At 37.2% G+C, this 22,192-nt stretch overlaps 1 pseudogene; it reads left to right on the forward strand.

Annotated features, from left to right (window-relative positions):
* LOC131053392 (probable LRR receptor-like serine/threonine-protein kinase At1g56130) overlaps positions 1-22,192 on the forward strand; it is a 279,171-nt pseudogene that overhangs the window by 235,684 nt on the left and 21,295 nt on the right.

Raw genomic sequence — 22,192 nt, forward strand, 5'->3', positions numbered from 1 at the left:
GAAACAACTAGGAATGCTGCAATGTAAATCCAAGAGTATCAAGGCAATATCAAAGTCAGTATCTTTAAACATTTTCACTCCTCCAAATGAGAAAGTTCAACTTTCGTATTTTGGCTTTGTGAGAGGAGATATAAGAGGTGGAAAAATAAGCTTTTGACTTATTTTGGGTTTTGAAACATGTTTTGCAAGTACACAAGAGGGAAGTACAAACGTGCAATCGGGTTTTAAATTCCGAATGCAATTATACTTGCAAAATACGAAGCATGAATAAATGGAAGGAGAATGAATTTTCAGTTTGGAAGTTGGGAAGAACACATTTGAAATTGGTTTTCAAAATCCAAATGCAAACTTATTTACAAACTGAAAATCGAAGGAATGGATGGAAAAAAGGTATTTAGGCATGCGGGAAATGACGAAGATGATAAGTACGGATGAGGGAATTGGAAGCGGATAGGTAAAAATGAATTTTGGGAAGATCACTTGGAACTTCGTCATGCCAAAATGGGAAGGACTTTCAACTTGCAATCCGGATTTCAAAACCCGAAATTGGGAAGAACTTGATGTTTTCACCATTGAAACTTGATTTTTGGACTAAAGAAGGTTAAGTCTTTGTCCAAAAAAGGGAAGAACACATTTTGAGGTAGAACTTTTCACACTTGCAAATTTCTTTGCAAATTGAGAAGATTACAAATTGGTAAGAACATATTGGGAAGAACACATTTTTCTTGTTTTGAAACTTGATCTTTTGGATCAAAGAAGGTTAAGTCTTTGTCCAAAAAAGAGAAGAACACAAATTTTCCTCTTACTTGCAATCGGGTTTCTAAAACCCAAATGCAAGTAAAGAAGGAGAATTTTCAAAGGGGAAGAACAACTTTTACTTTACAAATTTCTTTGTAAAATGGGGAATTTCCTCTCATAAACCCAATATGAACATGAACAAAACTAAAACTTAAACAAGAAAATGCAAGGAAAGAAACAAAAAAGAAATACAAAAATAAAAATTACCTTGCAAAGATGAGGAGAGATCCAAGCTTGTAGAGTCAACCAAACATGGAAGATGAAACCCTTTAAATAGAATTTAAACAAAGGAAGAAACTTAGCCACACATGGTGACCAAAGAAAAACCGATTTGCTATAAAAATGCCAAGGAAGTAGTTCGAAAATGATTTGATTCATCATTAAATACAAGAGAAAGCAAAAATGATTTAGGATTGAAAGCATACCTTGAATGAGAAATGTGTGAAACTTACAAAAAACGTGACTGGTTTTTATGGCATTTTTGCAAATCGATTACCAAAAATGCACATAAAACGGTTTGAATGAAGTTTGGAATCCAGGGCATTTATGATTGAATCAAAAACACCTTAGGAATGGGTAGATTCGAACCTCCAAACCATGGCAAATGGCATGAAATCAAGATTCAGAAAAAAAAACGTTGAAGAAGACAAATGGCAAAAATCAGTTTGATAGATGCATAGAACAAGGGTTTGAATCCTTCAAAGTTGCAGCAAATCTACATTTGGAAGGAATCCCTATCTTTCCTCCAAAAAATTCGAACCCGAATCAGTTTGCAAAGGCATGGGAGAAATTTCAGGTTTTAGAAATGAAACAACAAGTTTTCAAAATGTTTATATTTTTGCCTCTAAGGCAAATTTTGGGTTTTAGAAAAGGAAATACAAGTTAAATTACTTGTAATAGGGAAATAGAATTCCCTTTACAAGTGATTTTACTTAAAACATGTAAAGGGATTTTAAAATCCCATTTACAAGTTCTATTTAAAAATAAAAATAATGTTAAATCATAAAAACATGTAAAGGGGTTTTAAAAACCCATTTACAAGTTTTACAAAACACTTAAAAGTCATTCTACTAGTAAAGGGGGTTTTAAAACCCTTTTTACCAGTTTTCCAAAAACTCGCAATTGGAGAAAAACTCCCCTACAAGACTAAAAGCTTCAAGGGAGTTTTGAAAAACAAATTACCAGTTACTGGTAATCATCGAAAAATTCCCCTACATTGAAGCAAAAACATAGCAAACGGACTCGAAACGCGACGAAATTCGAAATGTAGCTTGGGGATGGATCAACGATCGATCCAGTCTAAGGATGGGGCGAATTTCTGCCTCGGGAAGCATGCCATAGAGTAAAATGTTTCATTTTTTAACAAAAATTTCCATGTGATAGTCCAATTTTTTAAATCAAAAATTGAGGACAACATACAGCAACAAGATGAAGGTAGCTGAAATTGTGGAACCTATTGCAAATAAGCCACTTGAAAAAATGTCAGCTGCCAATTATAAGGTTACAAGGATAGAGTTGGGAAAACAGACGCATGAGGTCATTAAACATGATGCTTAGTTTTCTGTTGCTTCGCTGGTGCAAAGGTGTGATGAGCTTCTAGCAAAGAAAAACAAGCTAGAAGAGGAAAACTGACAAGTTATGGCAGCCATTCATAAAATTACAAAACCCGTTGCTGAAGGGAGTAACTCCATAGGTTCTTCTGGTTCCCAAGAATCAATTCGTGGAGTGGAAAGGGCTTCTCAAAAAGTACAAGCACTGGATTCCTGGGTTGATCAACTTCATGATCTATGTGCACAAGTAATGAAAGACATTTTTCAGATGATGTCTAAGTTGGAGACTGTTGAGGAGAAACTGGATCAGACTTCTAATACTTTCAAAAAGAATCTGGAAAGTGTTGAAGAAAGTTTGACAATCTGGCGTACCATGCCCCAACAACAATTGAGTACAGGAGCACGCCATCATCTCTTCCAAGGTCATGTACTTGGAATTTGAAGGACTCCTGGAAAACAAGACCCTTGTTCTTAAATCCCTCATTGAGGAGATCGGTGATGCAAAAAGATTTCGAGGCGAGGTTTACCGAGATATTGTCTCACATTGTGAAAAGGCCTCTTGTAACATAGTAAGTCAAGATGGAGAGCTGATTCCACAAGAAGAAGTTTTTGCTGATTTACAAATGAGGATTCATAATGAATGGAGGAGCGAACAATTCACGGCCGCTTCAATTCAGACATTGATGAAACACCAAGCCTTTCTGCATGAAATCCAGTCTATCCTAGATAAAAACAATTATGCGCTCCTCCGGTGTCATGACACCATTGTGAAGACCATGGTTGTTTCCAAGAACACCCATGAACCAAATCCGAGGAACTACAAACGAGCATCCGAAAATTTCAAGGATTTGTGTCTTCACATAATTTAACTTAAGTGTTTTTCAACACTTAGTTGAATTTTCCCTCTTTTGTAATCTTTAGTTGTAATTTTGTTTTGACAAGTTACATGTAAAAGTATTTTTTGTAAAAAGCAAGTTACACATTACTTGCACTTTTGTAATTACATGTAAGGCAACTACAAGTTGTGTCCAATTAGGATTGTAATTGGAATAAGTCTTAATTAGTTATTGAAGTCTCAGTTAGTTATTGAATGAGTCTTGGTGGTTGAGAGAATCTCTCAAGTTAGTTAGGATCCTCCTACCTTTTTCTCAAGGCTCCTCTTCTATAAAAACTTGAGGGGTCTATTGTAATCATCATCTTTTTGGAAAGCAAGCAAAAACTCTGCCAAATTTACAGCAAGAAGTCTTTGAGCTTATGTATGTGAATTGAAAGTTTTTGAAGAATAATAAAGAAGGATTACTCAAGTTTTGAGTTTTTGAGCTACATGTTTGAGTTTGAATCTTTTTATTTCTTCTATGCAAAGTGTTTCTAAAAGGAGCTTAGTCTAATCTGATTTGAAGTCTTTGAGCTGCAAGTAGAGAAGATTAATTAAAATAGGAAAATCTCTAGAAAGAGGAGCAAGTCTTTGTGCTTGCATCTATTCTTGAGGAAAAATTATTGCTTGATAAGAAATAGCAGCAAGTCTTTGAGCTTGCATTAGTTCTTGTCTTTGTGTAGAAAGAATAGATTATTCCAGTCTTTGAGCTGTTGTCTTTTATTCGTTGTAAAATTTAGTATAGCAAAGGGTAGATAGGACTTCACATAATCAAGTCTTTGAGCTTGATATTGCTGTCCCGTCCCAAAGGAAGTGACAGAAGTCTTTACGCTTTTAGTAAACTTCATTTCCTTTCTCTCATTTCACTTGAAAGTGGTTACTGCTATTCATATTCAATCGCTATCCTTTTCTGTGAAGAGAAAAGGATATTGTCTTTCTTGAAAAAAGAAGAAATATCGTTGTCCCATCCTATTTTATTTTCAAAGTTGTAGTTAGATAGGAGGAGCCTTCCCTTAATTAGGAGACTTTTTACTCGTGTGTTGTGATTGAAACCACAATTTTGTATATTTCCCCAAGTGTACAAAATTTTCAACCAACACACCAAATACTTCTCTCCTCTTGTGTGATCTAACCAACTACTATATGTCCATCTCCACCTAAAGTCACACCATTCCTCACTCACTTCTACTTCATCCATCTCACCAACTCGCTCATCTACAAACATTTCAATTCAAAATCTACTACTTATCCCTCTACACATCACGCCTTTTCATCTTCCTCTTCCTCTTTGTTGTCCTCATTTTTGTTTTCAAAAATGAAGGACCATTACATGAAAAATTTGTGAAAAAATGAAAAAAATTACTCTATGGCATGCTTCTCGAGGCAGAATTTTGACTAATCCTTGGACTGGCTTAATCCTTAGTCCATCTTCGAACTACATTTCGAATTTCGTTAAATTCTGGGTTCGTTTGCTATGTCTTTCCTTCAATTTTGGGTTTTAAAATCCCGACTGCAGGTGGAGAATTTTCTTCAAACTGCAAGTTTTAATGATATTCATTGTTTTGGGCTTTGTAGAGGAATTTTTGGCTTATTACAAGTGCACTTTTATTTAAAAGATGTTAATTGTAATTTGTTTTAAATTTATCCTTTGTTGTTTTTAGTATTTTTATTGTTTTTGGTCTTGTTTAGTTAAAATAGGGATTTTTTGGCTAAATTACAAGTAAACTTGTAGTTTTCTCCAAAAACCCCTACTTTAATGGTTTTTACATGTAATAGGGATTTTAAACCCCTATTACATATGTGCAAGTAAGTTATAACTTGTTGTAGGGGTTTTATTTCCCTTTTACAAGTGCATAAAATTTGCTTCTCTCTCCAAAAATCCCGATTTTGCCTTGTTAGTGAAAAAGTGACATTTTAAAACTTGCTATTTGGTCCAAAAAACCCGATTTTGCTTATAAAGTGCATTTTTGACATTTTAAACTTGCTATTTGGCCAAAAAATCCCGATTTTGACTTGTTAGTGAAAAAGTGACATTTTAAAACTTGCACTTTGATCTAAAAAACCCGATTTTCATTGTTTCATGCATTTTAAACTTGCTATTTGTTCCAAAAAACCCGAATTGAAAGGAAAAACGTTTTTTTTGAAGATTTTAAGCAAATTTTTGTGGAGATTTTTTGGGAGATAGAAGGCGTTTTGGATTCCTCCCTATTTTTATGCATTTTCAAACACCTTTCACACCACATGGAGGTTAAGATTACTGGTGTTTAGCTTTATAACAATAGCCACATTTTTTCAAAAAACCACATTTTTTTGCCATTTGGAATGCCACGAATCAGCAATGTTATGAATTGTTTTGGCTTGGTATGCTAAGGCGTTGAGGTTAGAAAGAGTCTTGGCCATTTTCCATGCCATTTTTCATGCATTTGCTGCCACATTTTTCAGTTTTGGGCATTTTTTTCAAAAACGTGGCTAGGGTTTTGGAATACGGTTAATTTATTTTTAAGAGTTCTCCTTCCTTATTTCAAAGATTAATCATCTTGTTGAAGAGGCATTTTCAGATTGGAGCAAGGTAAGATTTATTTTCTTCTTGTTTCATTTTTCTTGTTTTCAAATATGTTGGTCTTTCCCCAAAAAGTCGGATTTGTGAGAGAGATTTTCCCCTTTGTAAAGCAATTTTAGAATTGCATTGTTCTTCCCCATTTTCCCTCTTTACTTGTATTTGGGATTTTAAATCCCGATTACAAGTTGGATGAAAATAATTGTTCTTCCATTATGGATAAAAGATTTAACCATCTTTTGTTGAAAGTTCTTCCCATTTTCTTGAAGATGATCTTCCCAAAATCTTTTCATATTCATTTCCATCATCCGTACATACCATTTCATCCACTCATTTCACACCTTCATTCATTTTCCCCATTTAAAGTCTACCTATGGTCAGCCATCCAGAACCCGAAATTGGTCCAAAATGCACTCAAAAAACACTTGAAAATGAGTTCTAAAGGTCCAATTACAAGTGCAAACTTGTAGTTACCCATTACACATATGAAGTTGCATGTTTGTTCCCCGCAATTGTAAGTTAATGCTCTTGTTTTCCCCACACATGTAATGCAGCTTCCAAAACCCGAAATTCACTTGTGAGCCCATTTTTTGCATCAATTTATCCCTTCCCTTGTCAGTCCGGTTTGCACACACAATCTACCAAATCAATGGATTAAGGCATGGGCCTTATTTTGCAAGAAGATTTCAAGAATGAAGGATGATGCAATGAAGAGAGGAATCAGAAACCTTCATGCCCAAGGTGATACAGAATTAATTGTTTGTCAAGTGAGAAACAATTATCAAACTAAGAATGACAGACTCAAGCATTACCGCAATTTGGTATGGGAGAATATTGAAGATTTTGATTCTTTCAATATCTCAGTTGTTCCTCGTGAATACAATGATAGAGCTGATTCTCTTGCTGTTTCAGCTACTTCATTAATTCCCCATCTTGACTTTGGTCAAGATAAATATATTATCGAATCTGCAGACCTAGTGTGCCTGACAATTGGGATCATTGGCAGATCTTCAATGACGATAAGCAGATCAATAATTTCTTACAAGCTGAGGATGGTTTCAATAACTTGTATTTTGAAGGAAGTAATTCTCCTACTTCTTCGTCATCAGATTCAATGTCTGAAACATCATCCGAGTTGGATGAAAATATTATTCAGCTGAAAGGAAATAAAATTCCCAAGGGGTTGGTTTCTCTTGAAAAACTTTTCGATCAACATGATCGTTATATCAAGAGATGACAACAAGAAAGTGCTGATTCTCCTATGGGATATGAGAAATATAATATTGGATCTGATGAAGATCCAAAGTTTGTCAATATTGGCAATAACTGCACTTCAGATGAGAGAGATCAGCTTATTCAGCTCTTGCGCTGATACCGAGATGTCTTGGCATACTCATATGATGATCTAAAATCTTTTCAACCCAAGGAAGTGCAGCATGACATTCCTCTTAAGCTTGGTGCAAAACCTTTTAGACAGAAGCAACGCTAGTATAATCCGAAGATTTCAGGTACAATTCTTTCTGAAGTTCAAAAGATGCTTGATGCTCGGATTATTTTTCCCATCCATCATTCAACATGGTTGGCAAACATAGTGCCGGTGCGTAAGAAGAATGGAGAAATACGTATCTATGTTGATTTTAGGAATCTTAATCAACTATCACTCAAGGACAATTATCCATTGCCAATCATGGATCAAGTTTTGCAAACGGTGACAGGTTCCGAGATGCTATCTATGCTAGATGGATTTTCGAGATACAATCAGATTGAGGTTAGTGAACTTGATCAACATAAGACTGCATTCACTACTCCATGGGGTACGTTTGCCTATCGCAGAATGCCTTTTGGGTTGATCAATGCAGGGGTTACTTTCCAACGAGCTATGGACTTGGCTTTCCGTGGTATTGTAGGAAGGTATATTGTAGTATATCTTGATGATCTTACTATTTTTTCTAAAGATCGTGAGAATCATCTTTTTCATCTACAAGATGTACTTGAAAGATGTCGCAAGCACGGCATCTCTCTTAATCCCAAGAAGTCAGTTTTTGGGGTGACGGAGGGAAAACTTCTTGGTCACATTGTTTCCAAGGAGGGTATAAAAGTTGATCCTGAGAGGGTTAAATCTATTCAGAATCTCCCTTTGCCGTCCAACAAGACTGCTGTGCATTCCTTCTTTGGTAAGATAAATTTTCTGCGAAGATTCATTCCTGACTTTGCAGAAAAGACTCATCATATTGTGAATATGTGAATATGATGAAAGGAAAATCTGCTTTCCATTGGAATATTGAAGGAAGAGCAGCATTCAATGAAATCAAAGATGCAATTGCTCATGCACCTGTCTTGGTTTGTTCCAATTACACCAAGGAGTTCATCATGTATAGTTATGCTTCTGAGCATACTCTGTCGGCTATTTTGATGCAGAAAAATTCTGAAGGGATTGAATCTCCTATTGCTTTCATGAGTTGTCCTTTGAAGTCTCATGAACTCAAATATTCCTCTATTGAGAAGAATGCCTATGCGGTTGTTAAAGCAGTCAAGAACTTTTGTTTCTACATCTTGAATTCTCATACCGTTGTGTTAGTTCCTGATACATCAGTCAAATCTATCTTAACACAACAAGAGTTTGGCACAAAAAGAGGAAATTGGATTGCTAAAATCTAATAGTATGACTTGGAGATTAAGCCTACAAAGCTTGTTCGAGGAAGAGGACTCTGTCAGTTGATGGCGAAAGGTATTCCAGAGGAGCAAGAATTGAATGATTATGAAGATCTTCCCAAGGTATTGTTTGTCAGCACTATTGATGAATGGTACTCTAATATAGCATTTTTCTTGACTTATGGCGAATGTCCACAACATTTGTCATTTAAGGAGAAAAGAAGCATCAAGTTGAAAGTTGCAAACTTTGTATTATGGGAAACTAGTTTGTACAAGAGGGAAATTGATGGTACTTTCCTTCGTTGTGTTGACAAAGCACAACAAACTAAATTGCTGGAATCTTTCCATGACAAGGCTTGTGGAGGACATTTTTCCGCACCAGTGACTGCTCACAAGATTTTGAGAGCAAAGTATTATTGGCCTACGCTCTTTCAAGATGCTTTCCGGTGGGTGCGTAAGTGTGTACATTGTCAGCAGTTTGTAGGCAAACCAAAGCTTGCAGTGTTACAATTAAAGCCGGTTATTGTTGAAGAACCTTTCCGGCAATGGGGCATTGATTTCATTGGTGTGATTAATCTCTCTTCGGTGCAAGTCATTCGTATGTCCTTACAGCTACTAATTATTTCACCAAGTGGGTGGAAGCAATACCGGTAAAGAACGCTACTTCTGAAATAGTATGCAGATTCCTCAAGGAGAATATTATTTCCAGGTTTGGTGTTCCATTCAAGATCATGACTGACAATGCAGCCACTTTTTCTTCCTCTGAAATTTCACAATTTTGCTTTGAATATAGTATCTTGTTAACTCATTCATCTGCTTATTATCCCCAAGGTAATGGTCAGGCGGAATCTAGTAATAAGAATCTGATTACTATTATTCGCAAGCTTGTGGAGGAAAATCAAAGGTCCTAGCATAAGGCTCTTTTTGATGCCTTATGGGATGACAGAATTACACCCAAAAGGGCTATTGGTATGTCACCATTTCAGCTTCTTTATGGGATCAACGCAGAGATACCCATCACTTTGGAACTTCCCACTCTCAAGTTGGCTAAAGCGATTGAAGATCAAACTTATCAGAATGCTTTAGACAAAAGGATCATGTATCTTTCTCAGCTGGAAGAACAAAGAACACAAGTGGTTGATCGGATTGCTCAGCATCAGCAACAAGTCAAAGTCCTTTTTGATAAGAAAACAAAGCAAAGAGGATTCCAAGTTGGTGATCGTGTTTTGCTTTGGGATAAGCAAAGGGAACCAAAAGGTTTACATGGAAAATTTGATTCTCTTTGGCGAGGACCCTTCACTATTCACCGAGTTGCTGGAGAAGATAGTTTTATCTTGGCTTATCATGATGGTACACCATTTGCACTGCCTTATAATGGTCAGCATTTGAAGCATTACTTTGAATGAAAATTCGAGGTAACCTCTTGTAAATAATGTCTGGGTCTTTTTTGTGTCTTGTTATCTTTTTGGTCTTTTCTTTGTCGTTTTGATTTGACTCTTTAGCCCAACGGAACGGAATGCACTTAGAGATCTGGTTTCTACTCTTTCACTATCTTGAAGGATAAATGAAAGAATTCCCCAGTTAGAGCCAGTTGTTGTCCACAATTTTTGATTTCAAAAATTGGACTATCACATGGAAATTTTTATTAGAAAATGAAAAAATTTACTCTATGGCATGCTTTCCGAGGCAGAAATTTGCCCCATCCTTGGACTGGATCGATTTTTGATCCATCCCCAAGCTACCTTTCAAATTTCGTCGTGTTTCGATTCCGTTTGCTATGTTTTTGCTTCAATGTAAGGGAATTTTTCAACAATTACCAGTAACTGGTAATTTGTTTTTCAAAACCCCCTTGAAGCTTTTGGTCTTGTAGGGGAATTTTTGTCCAATTACAAGTTTTTGGAAACTGGTAAAAAGGGTTTTAAAACCCCCTTTACTAGTAGAATTACTTTTAAGTGTTTTGTAAAACTTGTAAATGGGTTTTTAAAACCCCTTTACATGTTTTTATGACTTAAAGTTATTTTTATTTTTGAATAGCACTTGTAAATGGGATTTTAAAATCCCTTTACATGTTTTAAGTAAAATCACTTGTAAAGGGAATTCTATTTCCCTATTACAAGTAATTTAACTTGAATTTCCTTTTCTAAAACCCGAAATTTGCCTTAGAGGCAAAAATATGAACATTTTGAAAACTTGTTGTTTCATTTCTAAAACCCAAAATTTCTCCTATGCCTTTGCAAACTGATTTGGGTTCGAATTTTTTGGAGGAAAGATAGGGATTCCTTCCAAATGTAGATTTGCTGCAACTTTGAAGGATTCAAACCCTTGTTCTACGCATCTATCAAAGTGATTTTCACCATTTGTCTTCTTCAACGTTTTTTTTCTGAATCTTGGATTCATGCCATTTGCCATGGTTTGGAGGTTCGAATCTACCCATTCCTAAGGCATTTTTTATTTAATCATAAAGGCGTTGGATTCCAAACTTCATTCAAACTGTTTTATGCGCGTTTTGGGTAATCGATTTGCAAAAACGCCCTAAAAACCAGTCACGTTTTTTGCAAGTTTCGCACCTTTCTCATTCAAGGTATGCTTTCAATTCTAAATCATTTTTGCTTCCTCTTGTATTTAATGATGAGTCAAATCATTTTCGAACTACTTCCTTGTCATTTTTCATGGCATTTTTATAGCAAATCGGTTTTTCTTTGATCACCATGCATGGATAAGTTTCTTCCTTTGTTTAAATTCTATTTAAAGGGTTTCATCTTCCATGTTTGGTTGACTCTACAAGCTTGGATCTCTCCTCATCTTTGCAAGGTAATTTTTATTTTTGTATTTCTTTCTTGTTTCTTTCCTTGCATTTTCTTGTATAAGTTTTGGTTTTGTTCATGTTCATATTGGGTTTACGAGAGGAAATTCCCCATTTTACAAAGAAATTTGTAAAGTAAAAGTTGTTCTTCCCCCTTTGAAAATTCTCTTTCTTTACTTGCATTCGGGTTTTAGAAACCCGATTGCAAGTAAGAGGAAAATATGTGTTCTTCCCTTTTTTGGACAAAGACTTAACCTTCTTTGATCCAAAAGATCAAGTTTCAAAACAAGAAAAATGTGTTCTTCCCAATATGTTCTTTCCAATTTGCAATCTTCCCAATTTGCAAAGAAATTTGCAAGTGTGAAAAGTTCTACCTCAAAATGTGTTCTTCCCTTTTTTGGACAAAGACTTAACCTTCTTTAGTCTGTCATGTCCCCTCTTTAGTATGATATGACACTTTACGTGGATTTGCCTATTCCAGACTCTCGTAGGCAGTTGGTTGTGATGAGAGAGTCATTTTGGCGTTTATTTGGTGATTGGATGGCTCATTAAGCTCTTGGAGACATTATATTTATTATATTTTATTATTACTTTTTATTTGGGGCCAAAATGTTATTGAGGTGCACTTTTTATTTTATGAAGTTACTTTTTATCTAAAAAGTGCAATGAGGTTTTAAAAGACTATTATGGATACTTCTAGAAAGCTAAGAGGCTTCTAGAAAATTCTATTATGGATACTTCTAGAAAGTCATGGATACTTCTAGAAAGACTAAAAGGCTTCTAGAAGATTCTATTATGGATACTTCTAGAAAGTTATGGATACTTCTAGAGGAAGATTCTAAAAAGTGTATAAATAGACCCCATGGGTCTCTCATTTGGCATCGAAGTCTATTTTCTCTAGTGCATCTACTTGAGCATTTGTGGAGCTTGAAGGTCTGCAAATATCATTGATCTTTGGGAACGATAACTCCCTTAGATTAGCATAACTGAGGAAGTGAAATATCTTCTGAAGGGTTGCGTTATTGGAGATGGTACTCAGCCATTTCATGTTGGATTTCAATTGAAGGTTGATTTGAGGGCTTGTATTTGGTGAATAAGGGTTTTGAATTCATCCTAGCTCAAAATTTGGTACTGCAGCTGCACAGTACGACTTAGGTACAGCCTGCAGCAGGGACAGTACTGTAGTGACAGCAGGGCATTCTTGGGACAGTCCAGTCCTCCTTTCATCAGCATTTCATAATCGGAGTTCAAGGAGCGATTTCCAGGTTCCATTGCATGGTTTTGTTGTCAATTTTTATGATAGAAGTGCACAGTTGTAACAGTCATATATGTATTCAGAAAATAGCCCATTGTAATCAAACATTGCTATCTTGTAGTTGGATTGATATAGTAGAGAAGGTGCATTGCAAGGTCATTGTTCATGTGTGATAGTTTATACATTCTCTTGTCATAAATTCAGTGCTCATGTGTAAGAGTTTGTAACAGTCATACATTTTTAGAAAATTAGTCTACTGAACAATGCAATCAGAATTTGGGAAATTCATGATATATTAGCATTGAAGTCCTTGCATGAATATTTAGAGTTTCATTATTGTTTATTGTGTTACATTTCAATATTGGTATTGTTATCTCAATTGTACTTGATGCTCAAAACAACTATCGTATTGAAACACTACATCACAAACAAAACAATTCAGTGCATGCCAAGTGTTTGACAAATTGTCTTAGTTCAGATTTGGGGTTTATTAGTGGCCTTTATAGTAAGGGTCATTACAGTGGTATCAGAGCCAGGTTCTTGCCATCCTGTTGGGTAAGAAACATTTATGCATCCATCAGCATTGGGGCATCACAGGTACTACACACGCAGAAGAGCAGCACTAGAGGGTGAACAGGAGTACAGAAACATTCTTACCATGGGTGAGAGACAGTCACAGAGTCCACCTAGAGTTCCCAGGAATGAGGATGATGAGTCTAGGGACTTTTTCAGAACCATGGCTACTGGACAGCAGGAGATAGTCCAGTCATTGCGTGCTTTGACCACTATGATGGAGAGAGTGGTTCAGCCCAGAGTTCAGGAGCAGGGTAGAGTTACACCTGATCATGACAATAGGAGTGTAGCAGGTTCACAGGGTGCTCCTAGGCACAGGTCTTGGACAGCGGATAGACCTACTCGTCCTACTTTCCTTAGAGAGGAGGCTCAGGAGGCAGGAGAGGGCGATGTACAAGATGAGTTTTAGGATGATCTTAGAGCTGCTACTGCAGAGTGGCAGGCATTACTACCACATGTACGTGAGTTACTTAATTTTGATCATTACCTGAATCAGAGGAGAGAGCACATGAGGAGTACTCAGCAGAACAGGAGACCTAGAGGCCATGACAGTGAGTTGCAGCGAGCTGCTAGCAAGCTCACTTTACCTTCCTTTGATGGTAGTGGACGAATGACAGCACAGGCATGGATATATAAGTTGGATACCTTCTTAGCATTGAGGCCCATGTCGGAGATAGATGCCATCAAATATGCCACCTTGCATTTGGAGGGTGCAGCTCATGACTGGTGGTCACATGGTATGGTTACTTTACAGCACAACCAGGTGACTTCATACCAGGATTTTGTAGACAGATTGGTGGAGCATTTTGATAGGAAGGATCCTGAGATATTCTTTCGTGATCTTGCACAGTTGAGATAGATAGGCAGCTTGGAGATGTATATCAGTGAGTTTCAACAGTTGTCAGTTATGGTACAGGATGTATCAGAAAGACGGTTGGTCATACTATTCACTAAGGGATTGTCTGAACCCCTCAAGGGTTGCATCAAGGCATTTGAACCATCGACATTACAGGAGGCCATGAGGAAAGCTCGCAGTATGGAGCTTACAGCACCTTCTAGCAAATTCACCCCTAGGAGTTCTACTTCTTTCAGAGATAATAAGTTTGATAAGGAGAAGGGGAGGAAGGTTGATACCAAGGGCAAATCCACCACACCCTTGGATACTGAGGCACTTAATGACCTACGTAGGAAGAAGCTATGCTTCTATTGCAAAGGTCCTTATGACAGGGATCATGACTGTCCGTTGAAGCCTAAGGGGAAGGCCAATAGAGTTATGTGGGCATACTATGAGGACTTAGATTCAGATAGCGCAGTACATGAGGATGAGCACAGTGACACAGAGCCGGAGGTAGAGGCAGAGGCTATAGAGCCTAAGGATGAGCCGGAGTTACATTTGCAGCAGGCACGCTTGTCCAGTATTCAGCAGGAGGGGTCCTTTAGATTGCGTGGAGTTCTAGCAGGACAGAAGGTGATTACCCTAGTTGACACAGGTGCTACGCACAATTTCATTGATGCACGATTGGTTGAGCACCGTGGCATTGAGACAGAGGAGTTTGAGGGTCTCCGAGTATAGGTTGCTGATGGTTACACTCTTAAGTGTAACAGGATGATTAGAAACATGCCTCTATGCTTGAACAATTATGAGTTCAAAGCGGATTACCATGTAGTTAACATGGGTGACCTAGACATTGTATTGGGGATGACTTGGCTACATTCATTGGGTGAGGTCACTCTCAGACTCAGAGACATGGAGATTAAGTTTGAGGTTGATGGGAGACAGCATGTATTGAGGGCTATCAGAAATAGTGATGTTAGAACTATTTCTTTCAGGCGCATGGAGAGGTTGGTTAGACACGATGGGATTGGATGGGCAGCCATGTGTACTCTCATGCCTACACAGGAGGAGCATCAGAAGGCAGAGTATCACCCTGACATTCAGAGATTGAGAGAATGGTATGATAGGGTGTTCAGTGATATTCCAACTGGTGCACCACCTGACAGGGGAATAGAGCACATCATTGAGTTAGAGGAGGGTGCTAAACCCATGATGATCACACCATACAGGCATCCTAAGAGACTCAAGGATGAGATTGAGAAAACCATCAAGGAGCTGCTTGAGATGGGGCATATTAGACCGAGCAAGTCTCCTTTTGCTTCTTCAGTAGTGTTGGTGAAGAAGAAGGATGGCTCGTTACGTATGGGCATTGATTATCGGGTGTTGAACAAGAGGACTATTAAGAATAGATACCCTATCCCACAGATTGATGAGCTGATAGATGAGCTTCATGGGGCATGCTACTTCAGCAAGATAGATTTGAGATCAAGATATCATCAGATCAAAGTTAGAGAGCAGGATGTGGAGAAGACGACATTTAGATGTCATTGTGGACACTTTGAGTTTGTGGTCATGCCATTTGGGTTGACCAATGCACCAGCTACTTTTCAGTCTACGATGAATAAGGTCTTCCATCATCAGTTGAGGAGATTTGTACATGAATTCATATCTCGTGTATATTGCTGCATCACTTAGACATTTCCCAGGTCTTTCCACCAAGGGTGACCGCATGCTTGTACCGGTTTGGGAATACTATGATCAGTTGCCTCTATGATCAACTAGGTCTCATTTCAGAAGGGTTCAGGATGCTTTCTTTGGTCATTATTTGTGTCAATTTGACAGGAACCTGAAGAACAAAAGAGTCTCAGATGAAGCATGGGAAAACGTGAAAGAATATGGTTGTTTGTTTCTCCAATTTCCAACTTTTACCTACATGAGAGTTGGATGCTATGGCGGGCAACCTTACATGCTCCCACGGTACCCAACAGATAAGATTATTCTCATGGAATTGGGAAGGCAGATCATGGCTGTGCATACACAACAGTCAGCTAAGCACAAGGTTGGCATGGGTATTTCTTCCAACAACCCATTGAAGATTGGTCAAAATTCTCTAATGACTTCAATCAAGGCCAAGGCTATGGAGACTGAATTGCAGGAAATTAGACTCAAAAGATTCAAACCTAGAGTTGATTTCGATTACCGAGGCATGAAGGAGAAGATCAAGAAGACCTTCATCCATGTACACTGGATAGAAGATATCTAGGCTGATCTCGGTACCGAAAAGGAGATTCGCAAGATGGATTACTGCCGACTCACTGCAAAACAGATTGTGGATCTAAACCTCGTGAATGTGCCACAAGGCATGATTGATGATGGTAACGTTCTTGATCCTGAGTTTGTCAATCAGAATGTTGATGAGGCTCCGCTTCCTTCTATCCACTGGTCCCACAAGGAAGGCACTTCTATCTTGGATAGATTTCAGTCAGTTCTTGCCAATACCAATATCTGGCTTAAGAATAATGGTGTCAAGCTCATTAGGATTAAGGTTGGGAAAGAAGATGATTCTACAGGTCCTCTTGACCGGAAGTCTGAAATTCAACTAGACAACAAAGAAGGTGCATCCTCTTCTAGTACAAGGATTAAATTGTGAGTCAGCCGTGCAATGGTGCTTCCTCCTCAGGAAATAACAATTCAAGGCAAGGAGAAGCCACAGTTGGAAATTCATGTGATTGATCCTGAAGCTTTAGAGGAAGAAACTCAATCTGATAATGCTCCTCAGTCACTTTCTATAGAGTCTCCACATAATTCTCTTTCTTCACTTCCTACTGAGGTACCCATGTTTCCTCTTGTGATAGATGTGAGCTCTCAATCTGCCCCTTCAGTTTCAGAATCTCCGTAGAACATCCTTCCACTTTCAACAGCAGAACCATCTCAAGGCCATCCTCAAGAAAATTTGTTGAATATCTTTTCGGAAGATCCTTCATATGTACCTATGTCTGATATTGATACTTCTATGACCTGTTTTGATGAGTTCATGACATCTTCATCACATCCTGTCGTCACTCAACATACTATGGTGGCTATCTAGACGGACACTTCTCCCAAGGTCACCACTGTTATTCAAACAGAAACTGCTTCTCCCTCTATCCCAGAATCAGAGTTAATGGCTTTACCTCCAAGGCTCAGTTCCTTCACTGCAAAGAGGAAGAAGCAGGTGATCTCACCTGATCCCTTCGACTACCAACAGTTGAAACAATCAAAACCTAAAGCTGTTAAGAGGGCAAAGACAGTTTCAAGGGTGATCGTTGATGAAAACCGGATGAGAGTGGCAGAGATTGCTGAACCAATATCAGATAAACCAATTGAAGAAATGCAAGCAGCTGATTATCGGATCACCAAAGTTCAACCAGGTAAGCAGACTCATGAGGTTGTCAAGCACGACGCTCAACAAACAGTGGCTACATTGGTACAACGGTATGATGAGGTTTTGACCAAGAAAGATCAACTGGAAGTAGAGAATCAAAGACTCATGGCAGCCATCCAAAGTATTACTCAACCTTCAAGTGGAGAAGGCCAAGTACCTATTTCTTCCAGGGTCAGCAAACCAATCCAAGGTATCGAGAGAGCTGGCCAAAAGGTTCAAGCCTTAGACACCTGGGTTGATCAACTGCATGACTTATGTTCACAAGTCATAAGACAGGTATTTGAAACGATGGTTAAATTGGAGATCATTGAAGATAAGTTGAATCAAATCTTGGGTGCTTTCAAACTAAATTTGGAGAAGGTTGAGGGAAATTTAGTTTCCTGGCGAAAGATGCCTCAACATCAGTTGGCGTTCTTCAGGTGCATGACGTAATTCCTTCCAGAGTCACGTACATTGAATATGAGGAACTTCTGGAGAACAAATCTCTTGTTCTCAAATCACTCATTGAAGAAATTGATGAAACCTTAAAGTTGCATGAAGCAGTCTTTCAAGATGTAACCTCCCATTGCAAAAAGGCATCTTGCGACATTTTAAATCAGAATGATGAGCTGCTGCCCAAGGAAGAAGTTCTTGCAGAACTGCAACTCAAGATTCATGATGAATGGAGAAGTGAGCAATTCTCAGTCGCTTCCATTCAAATATTGATTAAGTATCAAACTGAGTTGCAGGAAATCCAGTCAGCATTGGAAAAAGACAATTCCATGCTATGCCAATGCCATGATGTCATCATAAAAACAAGGGTGGTGGCTATGAACACTCATGAACCAGATCCTGATGAATTGCAGAAAGTTATTTAGAAGTTCGAATTGTTCGTATCTTCAAGAGTTGCAACTTAATGAATGGAGAAGTGAGCAATTCTCAGTCGCTTCCATTCAAATATTGATTAAGTATCAAACTGAGTTGCAGGAAATCCAGTCAGCATTGGAAAAAGACAATTCCACGCTATGCCAATGCCATGATGTCATCATAAAAACAAGGGTGGTGGCTATGAACACTCATGAACCAGATCCTGATGAATTGCAAAAAGTTATTCAAAAGTTCGAATTGTTCGTATCTTCAAGAGTTGCAACTTAAGTGTTTTTAACACTTGTTGTAAAATTTTAAAATTGTAGTTTCCCTTTCGGCAAGTTGTCATCACTTGCATTTTTGTAATTGCAAGTTGTCATCACTTGCATTTTTGTAATTACTGGTAAGGCAACTATAGGTTGTGTCCGATTAGGACTGTAGTTGGAATAAGTCTTAGTTAGTTAATGAAGTCATAATTAGTTGTTGAATAGGTCTTGGTGGTTGAGGGAATTTCTCAAGTTAGTTAGGATCCTCCCACCGTTTTCTCAAGGCTCCTCTCCTATAAATAGAAGAGAGGGTCCTTTGTAATCTTTATCTTTTGGGAAAGCAAGCAAAAACTCTGCCAAATTTACAGCAAAAGTCTTTGAGCTTATGTATGTGAATTGAAGGTTTTGAAGAATAATAAAGAAAGATTACTCAAGTTTTGAGTCTTTGAGCTACAAGTTTGAGTTTCATTCTTTTTATTTATTCTATGCAAAGTGTTTCTAAAGGAGCTTAGTCCAATTTGATTTGAAGTCTTTGAGCTGCAAGTAGAGAAGATTAATTAAAATAGGAAATCTCTAGAAGGAGCAGCAAGTCTTTGAGCTTGCGTCTGTTCTTGAGAAAAAATTATTGTTTGATAAGAAATAGCAGCAAGTCTTTGAGCTTGCATTAGTTCTTGTCTTTGTGTTAAAAGAATAAATTATTCCAGTCTTTGTGCTGTCGTCTTTTATTCATTGTAAAATTTAGTATAGCAAAGGGTAGATAGGACTTCCAATAATCAAGTCTTTGAGCTTGATATTGTTGTCCCGTCCCGAAGGAAGTGACGGAAGTCTTTTCGCTTTCAGGAAACTTCATTTCCTTTCTCTCATTTTACTTAAATGTGGTTATTACTGTTCATATTCAATCGCTATCCTTTTCTGTGAAGAGAAAAGGATATTGTCTTTCTTAAAGAAAGAAGGAAGACTGTTGTACCATCCTGTTTTTATTTCAGTTTTAGTTAGATAGGGGGAGCCTTACCTTAATTAGGAGAGTTTTTACTCGTGTGCTGTGGTTGAAACCACAATTTTGTATATGTCCCCAAGTGTACAAAATTTTCAACCAACAAAGAGGAAGGCCGCCCTTTCCCTCTTGAAAAACTAGTACTACCCCAAGCAAGAAGATAAGGATGCAAGTTCCCGTTCCGGTTCAAGATGTCTTTACCAATCCAGAATACTTCAACTTCTAGCATCCTGAAGCAACATGAAGATCATCACAGACAAACGATGATGCAGTTAGAGTCGTGTCTTTAGACACATGGAATAGTTTTAATTATGCATTTGTAATTTTGTTTTGACAAGTTACATGTAAAAGTATTTTTTGTAAAAAGCAAGTTACACATTACTTGCACTTTTGTAATTACATGTAAGGCAACTACAAGTTGTGTCCGATTAGGACTGTAGTTGGAATAACTCTTAGTTAGTAAATGGAGTCTCAGTTATTTATTGAATGAGTCTTGGTGGTTGAGAGAATCTCTCAAGTTAGTTAGGATCCTGCCACCTTTTTCTCAAGGCTCCTCTTCTATAAATACTTGAGAGGTCTATTGTAATATTTATCTTTTGGAAAGCAAGCAAAAACTCTGCCAAATTTACAGCAAGAAGTCTTTGAGCTTATGTATGTGAATTGAAGGTTTTGAAGAATAATAAAGAAGGATTACTCAAGTTTTGAGTCTTTGAGCTACATGTTTGGGTTTGAATCTTTTTATTTCTTCCATGCAAAGTGTTTCTAAAGGAGCTTAGTCTAATCTGATTTGAAGTCTTTGAGCTGCAAGTAGAGAAGATTAATTAAAATAGGAAAATCTCTAGAAGGAGCAGCAAGTCTTTGAGCTTGCGTCTATTCTTGAGGAAAAATTACTGTTTGATAAGAAATAGCAGCAAGTCTTTGAGCTTGCATTAGTTCTTGTCTTTGTGTTGAAAGAATAAATTATTCCAATCTTTGAGCTGTTGTCTTTTATTCATTGTAAAATTTAGTATAGCAAAGGGTAGATAGGACTTCTAATAGTCAAATCTTTGAGCTTGATATTGTTGTCCCATCCCGAAGGAAGTGACGGAAGTCTTTGCGCTTTCAGGAAACTTCATTTCCTTTCTCTCATTTTACTTGAAAGTGGTTACTGCTGTTCATATTCAATTGCTATCCTTTTCTGTGAAGAGAAAAGAATATTTTCTTTCTTGAAGAAAGAAGGAAGAGTACTGTCCCATCCTATTTTTATTTTAGTTTTAGTTAGATAGGGGGAGCCTTCCCTTAATTAGGAGAGTTTTTACTCGTGTGCTGTGGTTGAAGCCACAATTTTGTATATTTCCCCAAGTGTACAAAATTTTCAACCAACACTCTTCTCTCAGCACCTCATCAACGTACTCCACATATTATGCATTTACATCCACTCCTTTCTCACCAATAGCTATTTGCATCAACTTCATCTCTATGTTCTCTACATGACAAACCATTGATGCTACTACATCCTTCTCCTTTGGTACAGCCTCTCTCTTCATTTTCTCCTATGCCACCTATATGACACTCTACTTCATCTTTCTCACTACCTGCAAAAGCAACAATATCAGATAAATCACGGGCTTCGTCATCTCCATCTCCTTTTCTTCTTTTCTTCACTTACTAATTTTTTCTCTATTTCTTCAAAACATCCAACATTGCCAACTATTTCTCCTCACCGGCTTTCCATCCTTTTCCAACTTCTTTCTTCTAAAACCCTTTCTCTCTACTCCATAAGTAAAAATCTTATGATCTTTCTCAAGATCATTCCAATCTTCCTTCTTGAAGACATCTTCTCTCACACACATTAGCACCCACACTATCATAAATACTCACAAATTGAGACAAAACACACACTAAAACCCACAAAATAAAAGGACTAGGAACGATTTCCTTGTTAATAAGACATTGACACTTTTATAGAATTGTTTTAGGTGTGATCTAGAGCTTGTAAAAGCCTTCACCATTGACTCATTTAATAACATATTTATTTGTCAAATGTCACCATTTCTATTTATGGAAAATTCTCCATGCTCAAGCTAATTAGGCTGTACTATGCATATTTAAATTTCAAATCAAACATATAAACCTCCAATGGAAGCAACGTGATTTTTGGTGAAAATCACCATAAATTATTTTAAAGTTATATAAAACTTCCAATATAAGTAACATGTCTTTGTATGAAAACTATCATAGATTATTCTTAGAATATATAACTAGCATATGATGTATAAATTTTTTTTATTATGTAACGTTAAGGTTACTCACTAGTATTGGTGCGAATCTATTTAAGTCCTCTGATAGCAATTGTTTCCTTTATTGAAAGCATCATATCTTGCATCAGGAGCTCTTCCTCACATTTTCAATATATTAATCAGTCAAACACCTTTTCTTTCATATTTTATGCTTTCATAGAAGATGTATCTGCTGCTTTGTTCTATTCCTATCGGTAATTGTTAATTTTTATGTTTTGAAATTAGATCATTGAGTTAATATCAATGTACCTGAGAATTTTCTCTATTTATAACAAAATTGGGCTTGTGTGAGCAGAAATCACAAACCATCTGAGTTCCTTCATTTTGTGAATCTAAGTTTTGAATTTTACCTATAATTTTGACTTAATTTGATTTTGATGTTCTATGTCACAGAGATCTATCTTACAATCAATTCAATGGAACTCTTCCAACTTGGTTCAATGGCACAACTTTGAAAGCGTAAGTCAAGAGGGAGTGAATAGCTCT

The sequence above is a fragment of the Cryptomeria japonica genome, chromosome 11 (genome assembly GCF_030272615.1).
Source record: "Cryptomeria japonica chromosome 11, Sugi_1.0, whole genome shotgun sequence".
NCBI lineage: Eukaryota > Viridiplantae > Streptophyta > Pinopsida > Cupressales > Cupressaceae > Cryptomeria > Cryptomeria japonica.